This window comes from Notechis scutatus, chromosome 4 (genome assembly GCF_049901735.1).
Source record: "Notechis scutatus isolate UNSWTSFEM ecotype Mainland chromosome 4, rNotScu1.2, whole genome shotgun sequence".
NCBI classification, from domain to species: Eukaryota; Metazoa; Chordata; class Lepidosauria; order Squamata; family Elapidae; genus Notechis; species Notechis scutatus.
Genome location: NC_142012.1, coordinates 13,777,140 through 13,796,729, shown reverse-complemented (window position 1 = coordinate 13,796,729; position 19,590 = coordinate 13,777,140). Strand labels below are relative to the sequence as shown.

Below are 19,590 nucleotides of genomic sequence, written 5' to 3'. Positions count from 1 at the left end.
AAAAGAAATGTACTTTTTGCTTAATTGAAGGGCTGTACCGAGAACGATTACTTTTCTTTAACAACTTCTCTCATATTCATTCTAACTGAAGGATTTAAAAAAGCAGTTGCTTTCCAGAAAAAACTGTAAACTCATTTTAAGGGGAAAGAAGCTGCTAACTGTACAGCCTCATAAAAAAGGGTGTTGATTGGATATCTGTGATAGATGCATTAAAAAAACAAAAACTCTACTGTGAAAAGGAATTATAGGCAGTCCTCGAGTTATGGCCGGAATTGAGACCGGAATTTCCAGTGATTGTTAAGTGAGTCAGGCCCGATGTTACAACCTTTTTGGCCACGCTTGAAATCACTGCAGTTAAATGAATCAGGTGGCTGTTCGGCGAATCTGGTTTTCTCCTCACTGACTTCGCTTGTTAGAAGCCAGCTGGGAAGGTCACAATCACATGGCTATAACTGTTGTAAATCAATAGGGATAGGCTACTGCAGGTTTGGGCAAACCCATAGCTAATGTTATGGCCAGTTTGGTGAACCGCCAAATCCCACCCCTGACTGGTCCCGCTCACCCCAGCCTGCCCCACCCCGCCCCTCCCAGGAGTCTCCATGTGGCCAGTTTTGGATGTGAGGTAAAAACGCCCCCCCCCCCCGAAGTTCTGGAAGTCCAAAAATGGGCCCATTTCCAGCCACCGGAGGGCCTCTAGAACCCAGGGGGGGCTGTTTTCACCTTCCCCGGGAGCCTGGGGAGGGCAAAAATGCCCCCCTACTGTGGTACAGGAGGCCTATTAGGCCATGCCCACCATGGTCACGCCCACCCAGCGCCTAGGCAGAGAACCAGTTGCTGACATTTTTGAAGCCCACCCCGGTAAATAAACGCTGGTAGCCAAGCACTGGAATTTTGATACACATGACCGCAGGGATGTTGTTATGGTTGTGAGGATGAGGAATGATTGTCACTTTTTTTTTGAGGCCTGTTATAATGGTCACACTAAATGAATGGTTGCAAGCAGAGGACTACCTGACTTTCATGCTTAAAACGGGGATCAAAATTCACAGTTTCCTAGTGATTGACCCACAGTCATCCAACTGGCTTTCATGCCTAAGGCAGGGACTAGAACTCACCATTTCCTGGTTTCTCTAGCCCGGTTCCTTAATCATTAGACCAAATTGGCTCTCTAAAAATGCAGATGCTGTGACCTGTGTTAACCTGTCTGAAAGTCACAAACAGCCTTTGTACAACGTGCTTAACTTGATTATGGAATCAATGCCATTGATTCCATTGATCTGACCTCAGCTCTCTCCCTGCATTTAGATGTTTCTTACGGGAAAATAAAGAGTTGTTCTACTTCAGATTTTTCAGAAGTGTCAAACGAACTAGAAAAAAAAAACCCAACAGAAATACAAAGAGCTTCAAGAATGAATCCAAACAGAGTGAATGACTTTGCTTCTCTCTGGCAAATTGAAAGAAAAGAAGGACAAGTACAAAAAATGGAAAGAAGGACGTACAACTAAGGCAGAATATCAGCAGATAGCCAGAATCTGCAAAGATGAAGTCAGGATAGCAAAAGGTCAGAACGAACAAAGACTTGCAACAAAAGTCAAAGATAATAAGAAAAAGTTTCTTCCAACAAAAAAAAAAATAACAAGAAAAAAATCAAGGAAACAGTCAGTCCACTAAAGAGAGAAGATGGCAAGGAAGTAACAGGCAACAGAGAGAAAGCAGAGCTGCTTAACTCATTCTTTGCATCCGTCTTCACGCAAAAAGAAACTAAAGCTCAACCCACCAAAAACATAACTGTAAAAGACAGACCAGGAATAAAAGTTAAAATAAGCAAAAAAATAGTAAGAGAACACCTGTCTGATCTTGATGAAAACAAATCACTGGGGCCTGATAGATCACATCCCAGAGTTTTAAAGGAGCTGGCAGAGGTCATCTCAGAACCACTGCACCATATCTTTCAAAAATCCTGGAGCACCGGGGAACTACCAGAGGACTGGAAAAGAGCTGGTGTGGTTCCCATCTTCAAAAAAGGAAAAAAAACAGACCCAGGAAACTATAGACCAATCAGCCTAACATCAATACCCGGGAAGATACTGGAAAAGTTAATAAAAAAAACAAATCTGCCAACATCTAGAAACAAGTAAAGTAATAACTAGCAATCAGCACAGGTTTGTTAAAAACAGATCATGCCAAACCAATCTTATTTCATTCTTCAACACAGTGACTAAATTAGTAGACCAGCAAAATACTGTGGACATAATATATTTAGATTTCAGCAAAGCATTCGACAAAGTAGACCGCAACCTACTTCTTAGTAAGCTAGAAAAAAGTGGAATAGATAGCACCACCACCAGATGGATTTGCAACTGGCTGGCAAACCGTACTCAATGAGTAGTCCTTAATGGGTCTAAGTCTACATGGAGGGAAGTAAGCAGTGGGGTGCCACAAGGTTCCGTCTTAGGCCCAGTACTCTTCAATATCTTCATTTACGACTTAGATGAGGGAATAGAAGGAGAACTTACCAAATTTGCAGATGATACTAAGCTGGCAGGAATAGCTAACACCCAAGAAGATAGGCTCAAGATCCAGATGGATCTTGACAGACTAGAACACTGGGCCATATCTGACAAAATAGAATAGAACAGATAGAATAGAATACTTTATTGGCCAAGTGTGATTGGACACACAAGGAATTTGTCTTGGTGTAAATACTCTCAGTATACATAAAGAAAAGGTACATTCAAAATGAAATTCAATGTAGAGAAAAGTAAAGTCCTACATCTAGGCAAAAAAAACCACCAAAAGTACACATATAGACTGGGTGAAACCAGGCTCAATAGCACTAACTGTGAGAGGAATCTTGGAGTCTTAGTGGACAACCAGCTAAATAGGAGCCAGCAGTGTGCAGCAGCAGCCAAAAAAGCTAATGCAATCCTAAATTGTATTAACAGAGGGATACAATCAAGATCAAGGGAGGTACTAATACCACTCTATAAAGCCTTAGTAAGACCACACCTAAAGTACTGCATTCAGTTTTGTTCACCACATTATAAAAAAGATGTTGAGACTCTAGAAAAAGTACAGAGAAGAGCAACTGGAACTGGGCTTGGCTAGTCTAGTGAAGAGAAGGACCAGGGGAGACATGATAGCAGTCTTCCAATATTTAAGGGGCTGCCACAGGGAGGAAGGGGTCAAGCTATTTTCTAAAGCACCTGTAGGCCAGACAAGGAATAATGGATGGAAACTGTTCAAGGAGAGATTCAACTTGGAAACAAGGAGAAACTTTCTGACAGTGAGAACAATCAACCAATGGAACAGAAGTTGCCCTCAGAAGTTGTGGAAGCGCCATCACGTGAGACTTTCAAGAAGAGATTGGACTGCCATCTGTCAGAAATGGTGTAGGGTCTCCCGCTTGGGTGGGGGGTTGGACTAGATGACCTACAAGGTCCCTTCCAACTCTGATTATCTGTGATCTGTTATCTGCTTCCTGCAAAGGTTTCATCATCTGTCCTTTATACCTTATGGGAGGGGCAATCACCTCCCAGCTTACTCCCGAATTGCCCCTTTTGTTTCAGCTGCTCTTGCCTTCTAGCAGCTCTGTGCACATGCGCACTGGGAACAGACTCCCCTTGTTCCTCTGCCTCGCTGCTGCCAGACTCCGGAGGCAGCACCCCACCCCACTCCCAAATGGTCCTGGCCCCATCTCTGCATCGGATGCAGGACCCTCATCCGAGTCCTCTCCAGACTCCTGGACTGATCCCCGTTCTTCCCCACTATCCGATTCCGTCTGAACTGGCTGCCAGCGAACCACAACACTCTCACACTATGGGTGTAATCAAAGTAGTTTTAGCACCAGTAGCTGTCAAGAAATCAGGAACTGCTTCTTGGAACTTTGCTATCACTCTAATGCCCAGATCAAACTGCAACTATTATCTAAATTTCTCCCCCCACAATATATATATATATATGGAACTTTGGTTATTCTGGTTTTCTCCCGCGTAAGATTGGAAGTATCTAGGCAACGTTTTGATGAAGTCTCATTCATCATCTTCAGGCTTGTGTCTTCTGCTCTGTGCTTCTCAGAGTAAATTTCAATGACTCTGAGAAGCACAGAGCAGAAGACACAAGCCTGAAGATGATGAATGAGACTTCATCAAAACGTTGCCTAGATACTTCCAATCTTACGCAGGAGAAAACCCGAATAACCAAAGATCCACATACAAATACCCATGAGAACCTCAGTATGTATGTGTGTGTGTGTGTGTGTGTGTGTGTTTATATATATATTTACAGATACTCCTCAACTTACAATAATTCATTGAGTGGCCATTTGAAGTTACAACCACATTGTAAACAGTGAGTTGTGGCCGTTTTCCACACAGCTGTTGCAGCTTCCCCATGGTCACGTAATCAAAATCCAGACACACTTGGCAACTGACGTGGATGCAGTCTCCCGGGGTCATGTGATCCCCTTTCGCGACCTTCTGACAAGCAAAGTCCAATGGGGAAAACGGATTCGCTTAACAACTGCAGTGATTCGCTTAATGGTTGCAAGAAAGGTTGGGAAAAGGGGGCAAAGTTCACTTAAATGGCTCACTGAGCAACATAAATTTGGGGGTCAATGGTAGTCGTAAGTTGAGGACCACCAGTTCTATAGTTCTGGCACACACTGTGAGAAGTTAAAATGTCACTTCCAAGCGACACAACAGGCAGAAGGGGTGGCTACTACCTTTTCTACCAAGATGGCCCTAAACTAGAAACTGATTAGAAATTATATTATTTTACTGTAGAAATTTGGGATTGAGGATCATGGAGATAGCGCTCTGAACCCTTGAAACTGACTATACATTTCCTAGCTGTTCCTCTAAAATATTTACAGACCTCTCACATCCCGGACATAAACTGTTTCAACTCCTTCCCTCAAAATGACGCTATAGAGCACTGCACACCAGAACAACTAGAAATACAAATACAATTCTTTATTGGCCAAGTGTGATTGGACACACAAGGAATTTGTCTTGGTGCAAAGGCTCTCAGTTACATAAAAGAAAAGATACATTTGTCAAGAGTCAAGAATCATAAGGTACAACTAGACACAAGGACAATTTTTCTCTGAGAGCCATCACTCTGCTAAACAAATAATTCCCTCAACACTGTCCAACTATTTACAAAGTCTATTTACTATTAATCTTCTCATCACTCCTTATCACTCCTTATCACTTGTGACTGTATGACTGTAACTTTGTTGCTTGTATCCTTACGATTTATATTGACTGTTTCCTAGTATGATTTGATTGCTTATTGTACCCTATGACTATTGTTAAGTGTTGTACCTTATGATTCTTGCCTCTTGACAAATGCATCTTTTCTTATATGTTCACTGAGAGAATTTCCACCAAGACAAATTCCTTGTGTGTCCAATCACACTTGGTCAATAAAGAATTCTATTCTATTCTATTCTATTCTATTCTATTCTATTCTATTCTATTCTATTCTATTCTATTCTAAAATCTCAGAGTCAGCATCTGCTACTTTCTGGATTCCAGCGTGTAAATGACCAGACTTCAAACTTACACAAAAGTAGGGCTTAACTGTCTCCTTGAAAAGCTATTTAAGAAAGCCTGTTTGAAATGCCTCCAAATACTGAAAATTCCTCATCTTCCAACCTAGGATCAAAGGCTGTGTTTTGAAAAAGGATTACAGGTTTCGAAAAAAGGGGAAGAGCCAAATCCCATATGTTCAAGGAGATGAGCAGGGATGTGGGTTTTTTTTGGGGGGGGGGGTGGCGAGAAAGAAAGAGAGGGGGCATTAACGCAGAAGCTGGCAAACCTTTGGCTGGTGTTGGACAGGAAGAAGGAGAGTTTAAAAGCAGGCCAAGACTGCCAGCACACCGATTGAGGAAAAAGGAAACCCAGCAGCTAAACACAGCTCCAGAGTCTTTTATACTCCTTCCCATCCTCTCTCACAACAACTCTGGCCACCGAGCACATCTACAATCCAAGATGCTGCTGTCATCCAGATCGAGGATTCTCTTGGTTAATCCCTGCCCTCCCTTCCTGACCCCCCCCCCCCAAAAAAAAAAAAAGAAACCCAGAACAAAACAAAAAAGTAACTTGCCCTGGAAAGCAGTTGCCCCTGTGCAAAATTCTCCCCTGTAATCTCCAATTCCATCTGCCGATTGCCTGGTTGCGGTACCTTTGGTTCTACTGTTCCCCATTCATTGGGTCCTCCAGAACAAACAACAGTGAATGCCGATCACAAGTGAATTCCTGGTACTGCAGCCGCCTGCCAGGAATTACCCCCATAATTTAACCTGACGGCTGGCACAGCAGTGGCAGCGCGCAATCCTTTGCCACGCAGCGAGGTAGCCGCTTGTGCAATAACAAACAACCCGATCAGACGCAGCATCTTCCTCTGGGTCTTTTAAGCTAGGATAGAGAATTTCTGCTCTCCATCTCCCTCTATGCACACTTTTCCTATTCGCGTCTCTAAATTAAAGAGAGAGAGATACACACACACACACACACACACAGAGAGAGAGAGAGAGAGAGAGAGACAGACAGACAGACAGACAGACAGACAGACAGAGAGAGAGAGAGAGAGAGAGAGAGAGAGAGAGAGGCAGACAGACAGACAGACGGATGGACGGACGGAAGGAGGGGGAGAGAGAGTGTGTGTAAAACTTACAATCTGTAGCTTTCCTGTCCGTGCTGGAAGGAAGAGGACGATTTCAGACGATGGGTCCCACGAGCGATGCAGTCCAACTCCAGTTGCCAATGGAGCTGAATCATTTAGCAGCTCCTGTTCAGCAATTAGTGCTGGGAACCAGAACTAACCCAAGAATATTCCTTTTCTTCTGCTAAACTAATGCCGTAGACACTTTTGCAGTCCGGCTGACAGCGAAGGGAGCTGCTGCATCAGGGCTGCCTTTCACAGCTCTGGGGCGCAAAAAGCTTCATCTCATGACAGGAAAAGACTTGCGGTTTTAATCCCTCCACAGCTCCAGCGGAGGGGGGTCTCTTTTCTCTCTCTCTCTCTCTCCCCACCCCTCCACTTCCCACCACCACCAACAGGCAACCAGAGGAGAAGGATTAGCGCGCGCACACACACGTGGGAGGTCAGTACATCTGGAACAAAAGAGGACTCCGAAGCCACGTTGGTGCACCGGAGAAACTCGGCTTTCAGTACAGCAGCTCGCAGAGTGCTTTCCCTCTTCCTCCCTCCCTCCCGCCCTCCCTCTTGGCTTCTGCAGTTCTTCCCTCCTCTCTTTCGTTTTCTCGCTCCCTCCTTCAGTCCCAACCAAGGCAGCTGATAACAGGGACAGGGAGGGAGTTTCTCGAGTGTTGATGGAGCCCAAACTTGGATAGCTTCTAGACTCTTGGAAGGAGGTGGTGAAATCGAAGAAGTTTCATATTTGCCCAAGGAGTCAACTTCTCCTTGCAGAATGTTTATCACGATATCCAGCCAGTCTCTTAACCAGGTTCTCATGCCAGGATTTTCTGACTACTAAAGGCATGGGTACCGGATTCCTCATGACTCTCTTTTTATTTATTTATTTTCAAGGCATTTATGAGATCATTCCCCTCCTTGTTCTCACTTGAGGGGCAGTGGGAGAGGGTATTGCAGGAACCAAGCCCAGCACTCCTTTCTAATTGAGTTGTCATTAAGGAAAGAAGGGAGGATACCAATTAGTAGGAAGCAGTGGTGGGATTAGAAAAAAAATTTACTACCGGTTTTGTGGGCGCGACTTGGTGGGTATGGCATGGCTTGGTGGGCATGACTTGTTGGGCATGGCAGGGGAAGGATACTGCAAAATCCCCATTCCCTCCCCACCCCACTAACCTGCTTTCCAGCTCCGTTCTCCTGTGCTGGGCAACCAAAGAAGACCCATCCAATCAGCTGGGACTTGGGAGGCAGAGAATAGATGGGGGCGGGACCAGTCAGAGGTGGCATTTGCTGGTTCTCTGGATTACTCAAAATTTCCGCTACCGGTTCTCTAGAACTGGTCAGAACCTGCAGAATACCACCTCTGACCTGATGAATATACTACCTCTGGTAGGAAGGCAGGATGATTAAGTGCATATTGCATTGTCATCTCTTGGTGGCAAAATCCAACTGAATCTACCCTTTTGGCCGTAGAGTTATTGCAGGAAATTGCAGGAGAAACTAGAGCAAACAAGCAAGGTTGAGTGCCTATCAAAGCACCCAAAGATGAAGACAGCTGCAGGGCTTGTAACAAGGTGCCCTCAGTATATTATTATGATTGGCTGAACAGCCAGCCAGATATTTAGACTGGATTTGGCAAACATGACAGAGAAGGCACATGTCCTCAGTCCCATAAATTGTCCACACTTAATATAAAGGACCTGGAACACACCCACTCTACCAGAGCATATCAGGTGGGCAGAAACAATTGGAGATATATCTTCATTCTTCCCATCTCTTCCTTTCTCTCTGTCTCCAGCCCCTTTACCTACCTTGGGGGAGAAGGAGAGGAGATTGTAATGCCATCTTGTTGCTCTTGCTGTCATTCCTTACAGGTAGGGGAAAGTCAAGAAACAAGACACCACAAATACTACTAGAAGTTTAGTTGTTGTTGTTGTTGTTGTTGTTGTTGTTGTAGGGTATAGTTATAGAATCTTGAAACCCTGCCAAAATTTCCTTCTGTTCCTCTTAGAGTGGATGTAATCAAGATGAAGTTATCTTGAGTCTTTTTTTCCTCCTTTCCAAGGGCTAACATGTTTATTGTCTCTTACCTACTAACGGGTATTACCAACATTAATTTTTTCTCTGTATACTTGTGTACAGTCAAGTCTGCCTTACCTAAAGGAAGTGAGTGAAGAAACCACAGCAGTGAGAAGTAGCAGTTTTATTCCAAGATGCCATGGCATCACTAGTATCTTATTGAGTTGGAACTTTGGCAGGCACCAAACATTTAGAATATAGACTAAGATTTGGAAAGAACCTTGGAGGTCTTCTAATTCAACACCCTGCTTGAGCACAAGATCCAATATCATTTCAGATAAATGATTGTCCAGTCTCTTTTTGAAAGCCTCCAGTGATGGAGCCCCCACAAGTTCTGAAGGCAACTGGTTCCACTGGTTGATTGCTCTTACCTTTAGGAAATGTCTTCTTAGTTCTAGGTTGCTTCTCTCCTTGATTCGTTTCCATCCATTGCTTCTCATCTTGCCTTTTGGTGCTTTGGAAAATAGTTTAACCCCCTCATCTTTGTAGGAGCCCCTCCAATAATGGAACACTGCTATCATGTCTCTCCTAGTCCTTCTTTTCATCACACTAGACCAGGGGTGTCAAACTCAGTCATCACGGTGGCATCATGGGACATATTGGGACTTTTTCCCCCTTTTGCTAAACCGGGTGTGGGCGTGGCCAGCACATGACAGATCTGTCCTACAGACTGGGAGTTTGACAGCCCTGCACTAGACATACACTATATTTACTTTAACTTTACCTTTGGCTCCAGGGCTTTAATCATCTCAATAGAGAACCTTACAAATTAGACCAGTGTCCTGCAAGTAAGCCACATGTCCAGAGGTGATATTCAGCGGGTTCTGACCAGTTCTGGAGAATCGGTAGTGGAAATTTTGAGTAATTCAGAGAATCAGCAAATACCACCTCTGACTGGCCCCGCCCCCATCTATTCTCTGCCTTCCGAGTCCCAGATGATTGGCTGGGTCTTCTTTTGTTGCCCTGCACAGGAGAACGGAGCTGGAAAGCAGGTTAGTGGGGTGGGGAGGGAATGGGATTTTGTAGTAACCTTCCCCCAGGAGTGGGGAGGAAATGGAGATTTTACAGTATCCTTCCCCTGCCATGCCTACCAAACCACGCCCACCAAGCCATGCCATGCCACGCCCACCAAGTCACAGCCACAGAACTGGTAGTAAAAAAAATTGAATCCCACCACTGCACATGTCCAATGATCACGTCCCTTTTCAGGCAAACCTAAGAGCAGTCAACACATGAAGCAGAAGGAGGACCTACCATTTCTTCCCATAGGGTCCCTTCTATACCCTTTCCCAGTAGTACCACCATTGAATTCCTCTCAGTATTACTTTGATGAGAACCCAATATGAGAATATCTGTAGCTCAGGGTCAAACTGTGGAATTCTTGATGTTCTCTGAGCTTGCTGGTTTCCATATGATGGAATAGGAGGTTGCCTAATTGGACAATGAAGTCTGCAAGTAAACAACCAAGCTTCAGGTTTTTCAGAGTTAATTCTTCTAAAGCCCCTCACAATCCCTCAACGTAAATAGAACTATTTATTGGCAGGGCCAAACACTTACAAAAAATCCTATAATTAAACACAAATCAGGAGATCAGCTGGAGGAAATTTGGCATCAGTTTGCCATCTGTCTTGCTCTTCTTAATGGTAAGGCTGGCCTTAGGGAAAGGAGCTACTCCTGGTTTAAGTTAATCCCATGTCAATATTTGATTCCCAGCAGCTAATTAAATAACTAAAAAAAATCAAAGAGTAAGAAGAAGCCTAAGTCTACTTAATGAACCACAAACCATGGAAAGAGCTGACCAAGCAAATGTCTCCAAATTCATCAGTCAAGAAAGTCAAATCATACTTTACAGGAGATAAGACAAACCAAAATATAATGTTTTGCTAATCTCTGGTGGCTGGAAGGAAGATTCATCCTGGACTCAGCTGGATCTGACTACTGACTGAGTGGCATAAAACCATCTCTCAGAAATAATATTTATTGGAAAAGCATATTTTGCATTCCTGGATGGCAAACTAACATACCCCTGGTCAAACAGAGATAATGGCTGTGGCAAAGATTGAAGGGCTAACAATTACACCTGTACCACAGAACCATTCCAGATGAGAAGAAGAGGAGAGATTGCCCGCTTGTGCTTTGGTTGGCTGCTCCTCCTGAGGAGACCACAGGAGAATGTGTTTTCCCTGGGTTTGAAAACTGGGAGACAATGGAAATCATAATTCTGCTGACTGCCTGGGGTTCAATCCTCACCAGCTCAAGGTTAACTCAGCCTTCCATCCTTCCGAGGTCAGTAAAATGAGGACCCAGATTGTTGGGGGACAATAGGCTGATTCTGTAAACCGCTTAGAGAGGGCTGTAAAGTGGTATATAAGTCTAAGTGCTATTCCAGAGCAGAGTCTTTTAAAGAATACTGGTTGTGCTAACTAGTGGTGGGATTCAATTTTTTTTTACTATTGGTTCTGTGGGAGTGGCTTGGTGGGCATGGCAGGGGAAAGATACTGTAAAATCTCCAGTCAGAGGTGGTATTTGCCGGTTCTCCGAACTACTCAAAATTTCCGCTACTGGTCAGAACTGGTCAGAACCTGTTGAATACCACCTCTGGTGCTAACCTCACTTTTGTAATTACTTTTGGAAATTACCTATTTAACTGTATTAAGGAAATTAGAGATCTAGTTTGAAAAACCACTTGTGAATTTACCTGCATTCTGGAACAAAAGAAAAAAAAATAACTGAAAGCTTAATAAGTAAGAAACAAAAACAAATAGCAAAAATAGAAATACGGATTTAATTTAAGAAAGATATAAATGGACTAAAGGATCCATAGAAAAGTTTAGATTTTTTAAATTATAAATAAAGATGAGAATATGGGAAGAAGAGACCGTTTGTTGTATTTTAAGAGAAAGTGATAAGTTACTAAAATTGTGTATATGTGTGATGAAGGAGAAAGTTGTTTCTTTATGTATTCCTTTTGCTTTTCTTTACTATATTCTTATTTTTTCTTTTCTATTTTTTTTTTTACTTTTCTGCACTTTTCATTTTTTTCTTTTAGTTTATATTAGCTTTTATTGTTGTTGTTGTTTTAAATTTTAATCAAATTACTATTAAAAAAAAATAAAGACTCCAGGCAGGAAAAGAAAAGAAAAGAAAAGAAAAAGCATGCCTCTCATTTTTGAACTGGAGAATAAGCATTGCATTGTACAAAATGACAGGCAATGCTATGAAATTTGAATCATTTCCTGATACTTTTGAAGAAAGGGGAAAGACATGTGGCTAAAATGGCACAAAGAAACTTACTTATATGAATGTATTCTTTACAGATGAGAAAGGAAAGTTGTCCAAGAAAATGCTTTGAAAGACTAATAGGATGAAACGGGGAAACAAGCTTATGCAGATTTACTACAAAATGAATTGTGGATTACAAGATAGAGATGGCAGTCAAAGTAGAAACACAAAGAACAAGCCAAGATAATGAACTGGATAACAACTACTTGATGGATTTACAAAAGAAGATTTTCCTCTTACTAAAGGAAGGAAGGAAGGAAGGAAGGAAGGAAGGAAGGAAGGAAGGAAGGAAGGAAGGAAGGAAGGAAGGAAGGAAGGAAGGAAGATGAAAACCTATGACACCATTTGAGTGGATCAACGGCCTGGCACGTAGATATTGAGAGAATATAAATAATGTAGAATAGTATTTAAAAAAACTTGTTCTGTATTTTTTTTTCCATAAATGGAGCAAACTATTTTATATAGTTTTGATGTATTCCTATGTTGGATGCTTCACCTCGAATCATCTGCCCAACCACCTGCCATCTCCCTCATTTTCCATGCATAAATTCCAAGACTGCTTCCCATAGTTTTTCTTTCCCCTAGAATGAGAAGTATAAGCAGTCAAAAACGTTTCCAATGTGAAAGGGTACCCAGTAATACTATCAGTTTCACTCACTATCATCTCAACAGTCACATAAGTTCAAGAACAGCACAAGAAATAATTCTAATGTTCTCAACCAACCAGATATTGTCGGTAAAAAGGTAAAGATTTCCCCGTCCATTCATGTCCAACTCTAAGGCACAGTGCTCATCTCCATTTCTTAGCAAGGGAGCCAGTATTGTCCAAAGACAATTTATGTAGTTACATGACCAGCATGGCTATCAGCCAAGGCATATAGAATGCTGTTACCGTTCCACCAAAGTGGTACCTATTTATCTACTCGCATTTGCATGCTTTTGAACTGCTAGGTGGGTAGGAGCTGAGGCAAGTAACGGAAGTTCACCCTGTTAATACTCCAGATTTTTAGCTTTTATAGGATGATTTCAAGCTACATTGTTAATTTTTGGGGGGTGTTAGTCGAATATTTACTTCCTCTTTTAAATTGATGCAGAACAATTCATGAAATTTAGCTTTAGTAGCGTGCATTTATTTTCTATTTATTAAAGCAATATTTGCACCATTGACTTTGTTGTAGTTTCTTTTAATAAGATCTATTTACTTTTTTCAGACTGATCAATTTTATCAAAGAGCATAAGCTTTCATGATCTACAGCTCACTATTTACAATCCACAAAAGCTGCTTAATGACATCCTTTTGCCTGAAAGGGTTCAAAGAACCAGAAAATAAGTTAGAAAAATATAATTTTTTTTTTGAAGGGAAGAAAATGTTGGCAGATGTTTTCTTGCCTCAGCTTACAGCTGGCAGTGACCCATCCTCAATGGAATTTTCCTTCAACAACATAAAGGTGACTTAGTCTGTTTTTTAACACCATATTTCAATTCTCTCTTATATTTCTGATAGCATCATATTCTCATTCCATAATTATTCACACACAAGAATAATCTTCCCTGCACCTGAATGTGTTTTGGAGAAACTTCTCCTTTTAAGTTACATGTCCCAATAATATTTCTTCTTTGCTTTCTCAGTGGACTATTTTTGAGGAAACATGGGAGTATATACAGGCCTTTTGGAGAGAAGAAAACATTCGGCATATTTGCATGGCATTTAACCAATACTAAAACCACGCATGTAGTTAAATGTTTGTTCCATGCAAGGACCAAGGTCAGCTACATGGCATTTGGCTAGACATCCCAGAAGTGATCCTAAATAAAAGAAATCTCCCACTGGAATCTCAGCCTCACTGAAAAAAAACACCAAAGTTTCTTAAAATGTGGCATGAAAACCACAAAATATTGCTGATTTTAGCTGTACTGAATCTTAATCTCTGGCCAGTGCCATGCTTCACAGAGAGTCAGAAGCATTTGCAATCCTTTACAGGAGGTTCATTTTTTTTTTAATGGCGATATCATAAATCTAGAATAGATAACACTTGGCTCAAAAGTAGTCACTGCAAGAAGGATCTTGGGGACAATCATTTAGATATGACCATGTGTTGCAGCTGCCAAAAAAGCCACCGCAGTCCTACCCTGCATTAGCAGAAGGATAGAATCAAAGTGATGCGAAGAAGTGTTAATACCACTTTATAATGTCTTGGTAAAACCTCACTTGGAATACTGCATCTAATTTTTGTTGCAATGATATAAAAAAGATGTTGAGACTCTAGAAAGAGTGCAGAGAAGAGCAACAAAGATAATTAGGGGACTGGAAGATAAAACATACAAAAAACAGTTGCTGGAATCAGGTAAAGGTTCCCCTCTCATATACGTGCTACTTGTTTCCGGCTCTAGGGGGCAATGCTCATCTCCGTTTCAAAGCCGAAGAGCCAGTGCTGTCTGAAGACGTCTCCATGGTCATGTGGCTGGCATGACTAAATGCCAAAGGCAGACAGAACGCTGTAACCTTTCCACCAAAATAGTCCCTCTTTTTCTACTTCCATTTTTACATGCTTTCAAACTGCTAGGTTGGCAGAAGTTGGGACAGGTAACGGGAGCTCACTCCATTATACAGAGGTAGGGATTCGAACTGCCGACCTTTCTGATTGACAAGCTCAGCGTCTTAGCCACTGAGCCACCATACACGGTGTCTAAACCAGACACTGGGTATGTCTAGTTTAATGAAGAGAAGGACTAGGGTTGACCTGATTGCATTCTTCCAGTATCTAAGGGGCTGCCACAAGATAGATGGGGGTCAACCTATTCTTCAAAACACCTGAAGGCAGGACAAAAAGCAATGGATGGAAACTAATCAAGGAGAGAACCAACCTAGAACTAAGGAGGAATTTCCTGACAGTTAGAACAATAAACCAGTGGAACAACTTGCCTCCAGAAATTATGAATGCTCCAACACTGGAAGTTTTTAAGAAGAGTTTGGACAACCGTTTGTCTGAAATGGTATTGGCTTCTTGCCTATGCAGGGGGTTGGACTAGAAGACCTCCAAGGTCCCTTCCAATTCTGTTATTCTGTTATTCTGTCCTGTTACTGAACTTCCCAACTTTGCTGTGTATATTAATGTGAAAGTCATCTAGAATCTGTCAAATCTGGAAGAATTAGGTTTTTTAAAAAAAGTACTCACCTTTTTAAGATTTGCAAAAAAAAAGGTAGAAGTTGTACACACATCCCATCATATTTTTAAAAACTAATCTTTATTGGTTAAATCCCAATCAACACTAAATTAGAGCACATCATTTCCCAACCAAGGTGCGTGGTTCACCCACCTTGATGAACCATAATACAATTTTCTTTAATCTTGGCTTAGCGTTTATGTTAAATCTAGCCAACAAATGAAAATCTTGGGTTTTTTTCCTCTCAAAAAAAATTCTTTTGCATCTCCTCAATACATGGAATCATAAATCAACCAAATAGATTGTAAAACATGCTATAAATTTTATTTGATATGTTTTGATCATGTTTAGAACAGGAGCCTTGGAGGCGCAGTAGTCAGAGTGCAGTACTGCAGGCTACTTCTGCTGATTGCCGGCTGCCTGCAATTTGGCAGTTCAAATCTCACCAGGCTCAAGGTTGACTCAGCTTCCATCCTTCCGAGGTGGGTAAAATGAGGACCCAGATTGTGGGGGCAATAGACTGGCTCTGTAAACCGCTTAGAGAGGTCGGTAAAGCACTGTGAAGCAGTTTATAAATCTAAGTGCTATTGCTATTTATAAGCACTAGAAATCACTGTAAATCTTAGAATCAGAGCTGTTCCTACAGTGAGAACTCTTCCACCTTACTATTCCCACCATTATTTGCACGCCCTGAGCAATTCTTCAGTTGCTGCCCAGAAAGTTGAAAACATTTAAAAATTTAAAACATTTAAAATTTCATTTGAAAAGAGGCAGACTTTTCTGTAGTTCTTTCTCTAGTTCATCCAGATTTCTGCAGTCTGGATGTGATAACTGAATACATGCATGTACTTGTAAAGCTGTACCAGTCAAGAATCTTTCGGACGATTATGCACCAGTTGGATGAGTAATGGCTAAAGTATGGTTGTGGTTGTTATTGTTTTGTGGCTTCCAACTCTTCATGACCTGATGGATATCATTTTGCTGAACTGTCTGTCCATAATTGCTTCTCCGAAATCTTTTTATGCTTGTCCTTGGGTCATCATTAATGATATCTAGTCTGTTGGCCTCGTTTTCTATTCTCTCTAATCTTTCGAAGCATGAAAGATTGAGAGAATAAGATTGGAGAGATTGCCCTTTTGTTATGCGTCCAAAAATCTAACTTTTAGCTCCATTATCAGTGCTTTCAGGGAGCAATCTGGGTTTATACAATCTAGACCTCCATTCTTTGTTCTTCTGATGATCTAAGATGTTCCTAACAGTTTTCTCCAGTGTCACATTTCCAAAGGATCTCTTTTTTTCCACAGCTGTAAACTTGCATTAGAGGCCTTCTAGTTTGAATCATTTAAAATGCTAACAGAACAGCTCAATACTCTGAGCAATATCAACAGGCCAAACAAAAAAAAATAAAATGAAAAAACAAAACCACACAATAGGGCATTGCTTGCCTTAAATTAAAACAACTCATCACTTACAGGGTGCTCCACATTAAAACAGAAATAGAATCCAAATAGAAATACTAGTCAGTCTAGGCAGAAATAAAGACATCAAAGGGACACTTCATCGTTGTTTTTAATTTTACCAGTGGCTTCAGCTTCTGAATCAGATTTTGTCACTTGGTTATTTTTTTTTTAAATACAAAATAAAAAGTACAGCCACCGCTTCCCCCCAAGATGTGGACATCACATTGCTCTAGGATTTTGAAGAAGTAAAACAAGCGGACTTGCAGAAACAGCTGCATAAATATTCAAAACTGCCAAGAAGCCATGTCTTTTCTCAGCTAACAGAAAAGGTGGGGGGGGGGGGATGCTAAAAAGCAGATCAGCTTTTTCATGGATAATCTATTGGCAAAAGAACATTTTAATCTTTCTGGAAAAGACCTTTCTTCAAGTTTTCTTGAAGAGTGACAACGCAAATAGGAGCTCACTCACTGTAAAATAAAAAGGCTCATGATCCCAATTAGAAATATAATACTTTGTAGGGCAAATAGACCGGCATTGAGCTGCTTGCTTTGATTCTCAATGAAGCGATGAAAATGTGCCATGGTGGCACTTGTAATTACCAGGTGCTCCATGGTGCAATATTTTCGGTTGTCATTAACTGTATCTGTAAGGCTACCCTTATCATCTTTCTAGCCTTCCTCAACCCAATGTTCAGTTTTGGAAGATGAGCTCTGGCAGATTACTCAAAAGGGGCCTCTTTTTTTTTTTTTACGTGAGCCTAATTTTTAAATGGGGAGGAAAGATATGGCAAACCTAGACAGCATACTACAAAGCAGAGACATCCCCCTGCCAATAAAAATATGTATAGTCCAGGATCTGATTTTCCCAGTTGCAATGTATGGCTGTGAAAGTTGGACCATAAGGAAGGCTGAGCACCAAAGAATTGAGGCCTTTGAACTCTGGTGCTGGAGAAGACTCCTGCGAGTCCCTTGGATTGCAAGGCGATCCAACCGGTCAGTCCTAGAGGAGATCAACCCTGACTGCTCTTTAGAAGGCCAGATCCTGAAGATGAAACTCAAAGACTTTGGCCACCTAATGAGAAGGAGGGACTCGCTGGAGAAGAGCCTAATGTTGAGAACGATTGAGGGTGAAAGAAGAAGGAGACGGCAGAGAAGGAGGTGGCTGGATGGAGTCACTGAAGCAGTCGGCCTGAGCTTAAATGGACTTCAGAAGATGGTAAACAACAGGAAGGCCTGGAGGAACGTTGTCCATGGGGTCGCGATGGGTCAGACACGACTTTGCAACTAACAACAACAATTTTTAAATAAAACAAGGGAGCAATGACTTGTTGCAGAAGAACTGATGGAAACAATTCAGCATAACAAGGCAATTTATATTAAGCTATTGTCATCTGAACCACAGGTCTACTTTGGTTGTCTCCCTTGCTTTGCTCCAGAGATACATAATCTCACCCCCTCCCATGATATTTTTTTTTCCAAAGCAACATTTTTTAATGTGACAGAAGAGAGAAGATCAAATACATGACTGAAGGATAATCAAGTTAATGACATTTAATTTAAACTAAATTTAAATCCAAATGAAATTAAAAACGAGGTTATGACCACAATGGAGCCCTTATGCGTTCGCCCCATTTTATGACATTTCATGCCACATTTGTTAAGTGAATCATTGCTGTTCTTAAGTTAGTAACCTAGTTGTTAAGTAAATCTGGCTTCCCCGTTGACTTTGCTTTGTCAGAAGATTGCAAAGGGGGCTCACACGACCCCAGGACACTGAACCGTCATAAATATGAGTCAGTTGCCAAGCATCTGAATTTTGATCATGTGACCAGAGGGATGTGCAACAGTCCAAAGTATGAAAAATGGTCCTAAGTCACTTTTTTAGTGGTGTTATAACTTTGAAAGGTCATTAAATGAACTAGAATAGAATAGAATTCTTTATTGGCCAGGTATGATTGGGCACACAAGGAATTTGTCTTGGTGCAAATGCTCTCAGTGTACATAAAGAAAACTATTACAGTGATGGCTAACCTTTCTGTCCCCCTGTGCCAAAAATGTGCCCGCACGCATGCACATGTACGCACGCATACCAACACCCATAAGGCAATGCACATGCCTCCCCCATGCCCCCTGCGCATGCATGCACAACCTCCTTTGTGCACGCCATGCATCTCTGCACATGCATGCATGACCCCCCCGTACGCCCTGTGCCTTTCTGCGCATGCGCATCTGTCTCTCACATGCCCCCCGCCCCCGGCACATGCGCAGCAGCTGCCTGACGATCAGCTGGCAGGCAGGCAGCAGGGCCCGCATGCGCAGTGGACCTGCTCCAGGGTGACAGCTCACGTGCCAGCGAAAATGGCTCTGTGTGCCACTTCCGTCACACGTGCTCTAGGTTCACCATGACAGAACTATTGTGAGTCAAGGACTTACTGTACTGAAAAGAAAATGAGTTTACTTGTTTAAATGAATTAAATGAGTTGACTCATTTAATTAAATGAGTTTGAAAATGTGGTTAGTATAATTTCTGGAGTGCGGCCTTTGAAAGGGCATCTGAAGCTCTTTGAGGCAGAAAAAAGTATTCTGGGCTGCTTTACACTAAGCAGGTTTTAGACCTGGGATGTCTCTGGCTTTGTTTTGACACTGAACGTAGGAAATGAAATTGGCATCTTCTCTGCAGAAATGGCACTCTGAGGTGCACTTTCATGAGTAAGGAAGCCGTGGAAAGGCTATTTTTGAGCAGACAGCAATTCCTGGGGTTCCAAATACAGAATTTTTTTTTAAAGCATGGATACCCATCCTCTCTGTTGTCCCAAAGTTGTTTGTTTTTCAGGAGGCAACTGGACTTTCTTGTTTTTTCTTTTGAAGACGTTTCGCTTCTCATCCAAGAAGCTTCTTCAGCTCTGACTGGATGGTGGGGAATGGAAGGATTTATATTCCTTGAA

General features: G+C 41.9%; 1 protein-coding gene across 2 annotated transcripts in view; it reads right to left on the bottom strand.

The window, feature by feature from the left end:
- The window catches only part of ARHGAP24 (Rho GTPase activating protein 24), a 434,125-nt gene that overhangs the window by 396,018 nt on the left and 18,517 nt on the right, over nt 1-19,590 (bottom strand). The window contains exon 1 of one of the 2 annotated variants that reach the window (XM_087962828.1): nt 6,682-7,134. The exons of the other annotated variant lie outside the window; for it this stretch is intronic. The gene's annotated coding sequence lies outside the window, so the exon portion shown is untranslated. Of the gene's footprint in view, nt 1-6,681; nt 7,135-19,590 lie in introns of those variants that run through there. 2 annotated transcript variants of the gene reach the window in all.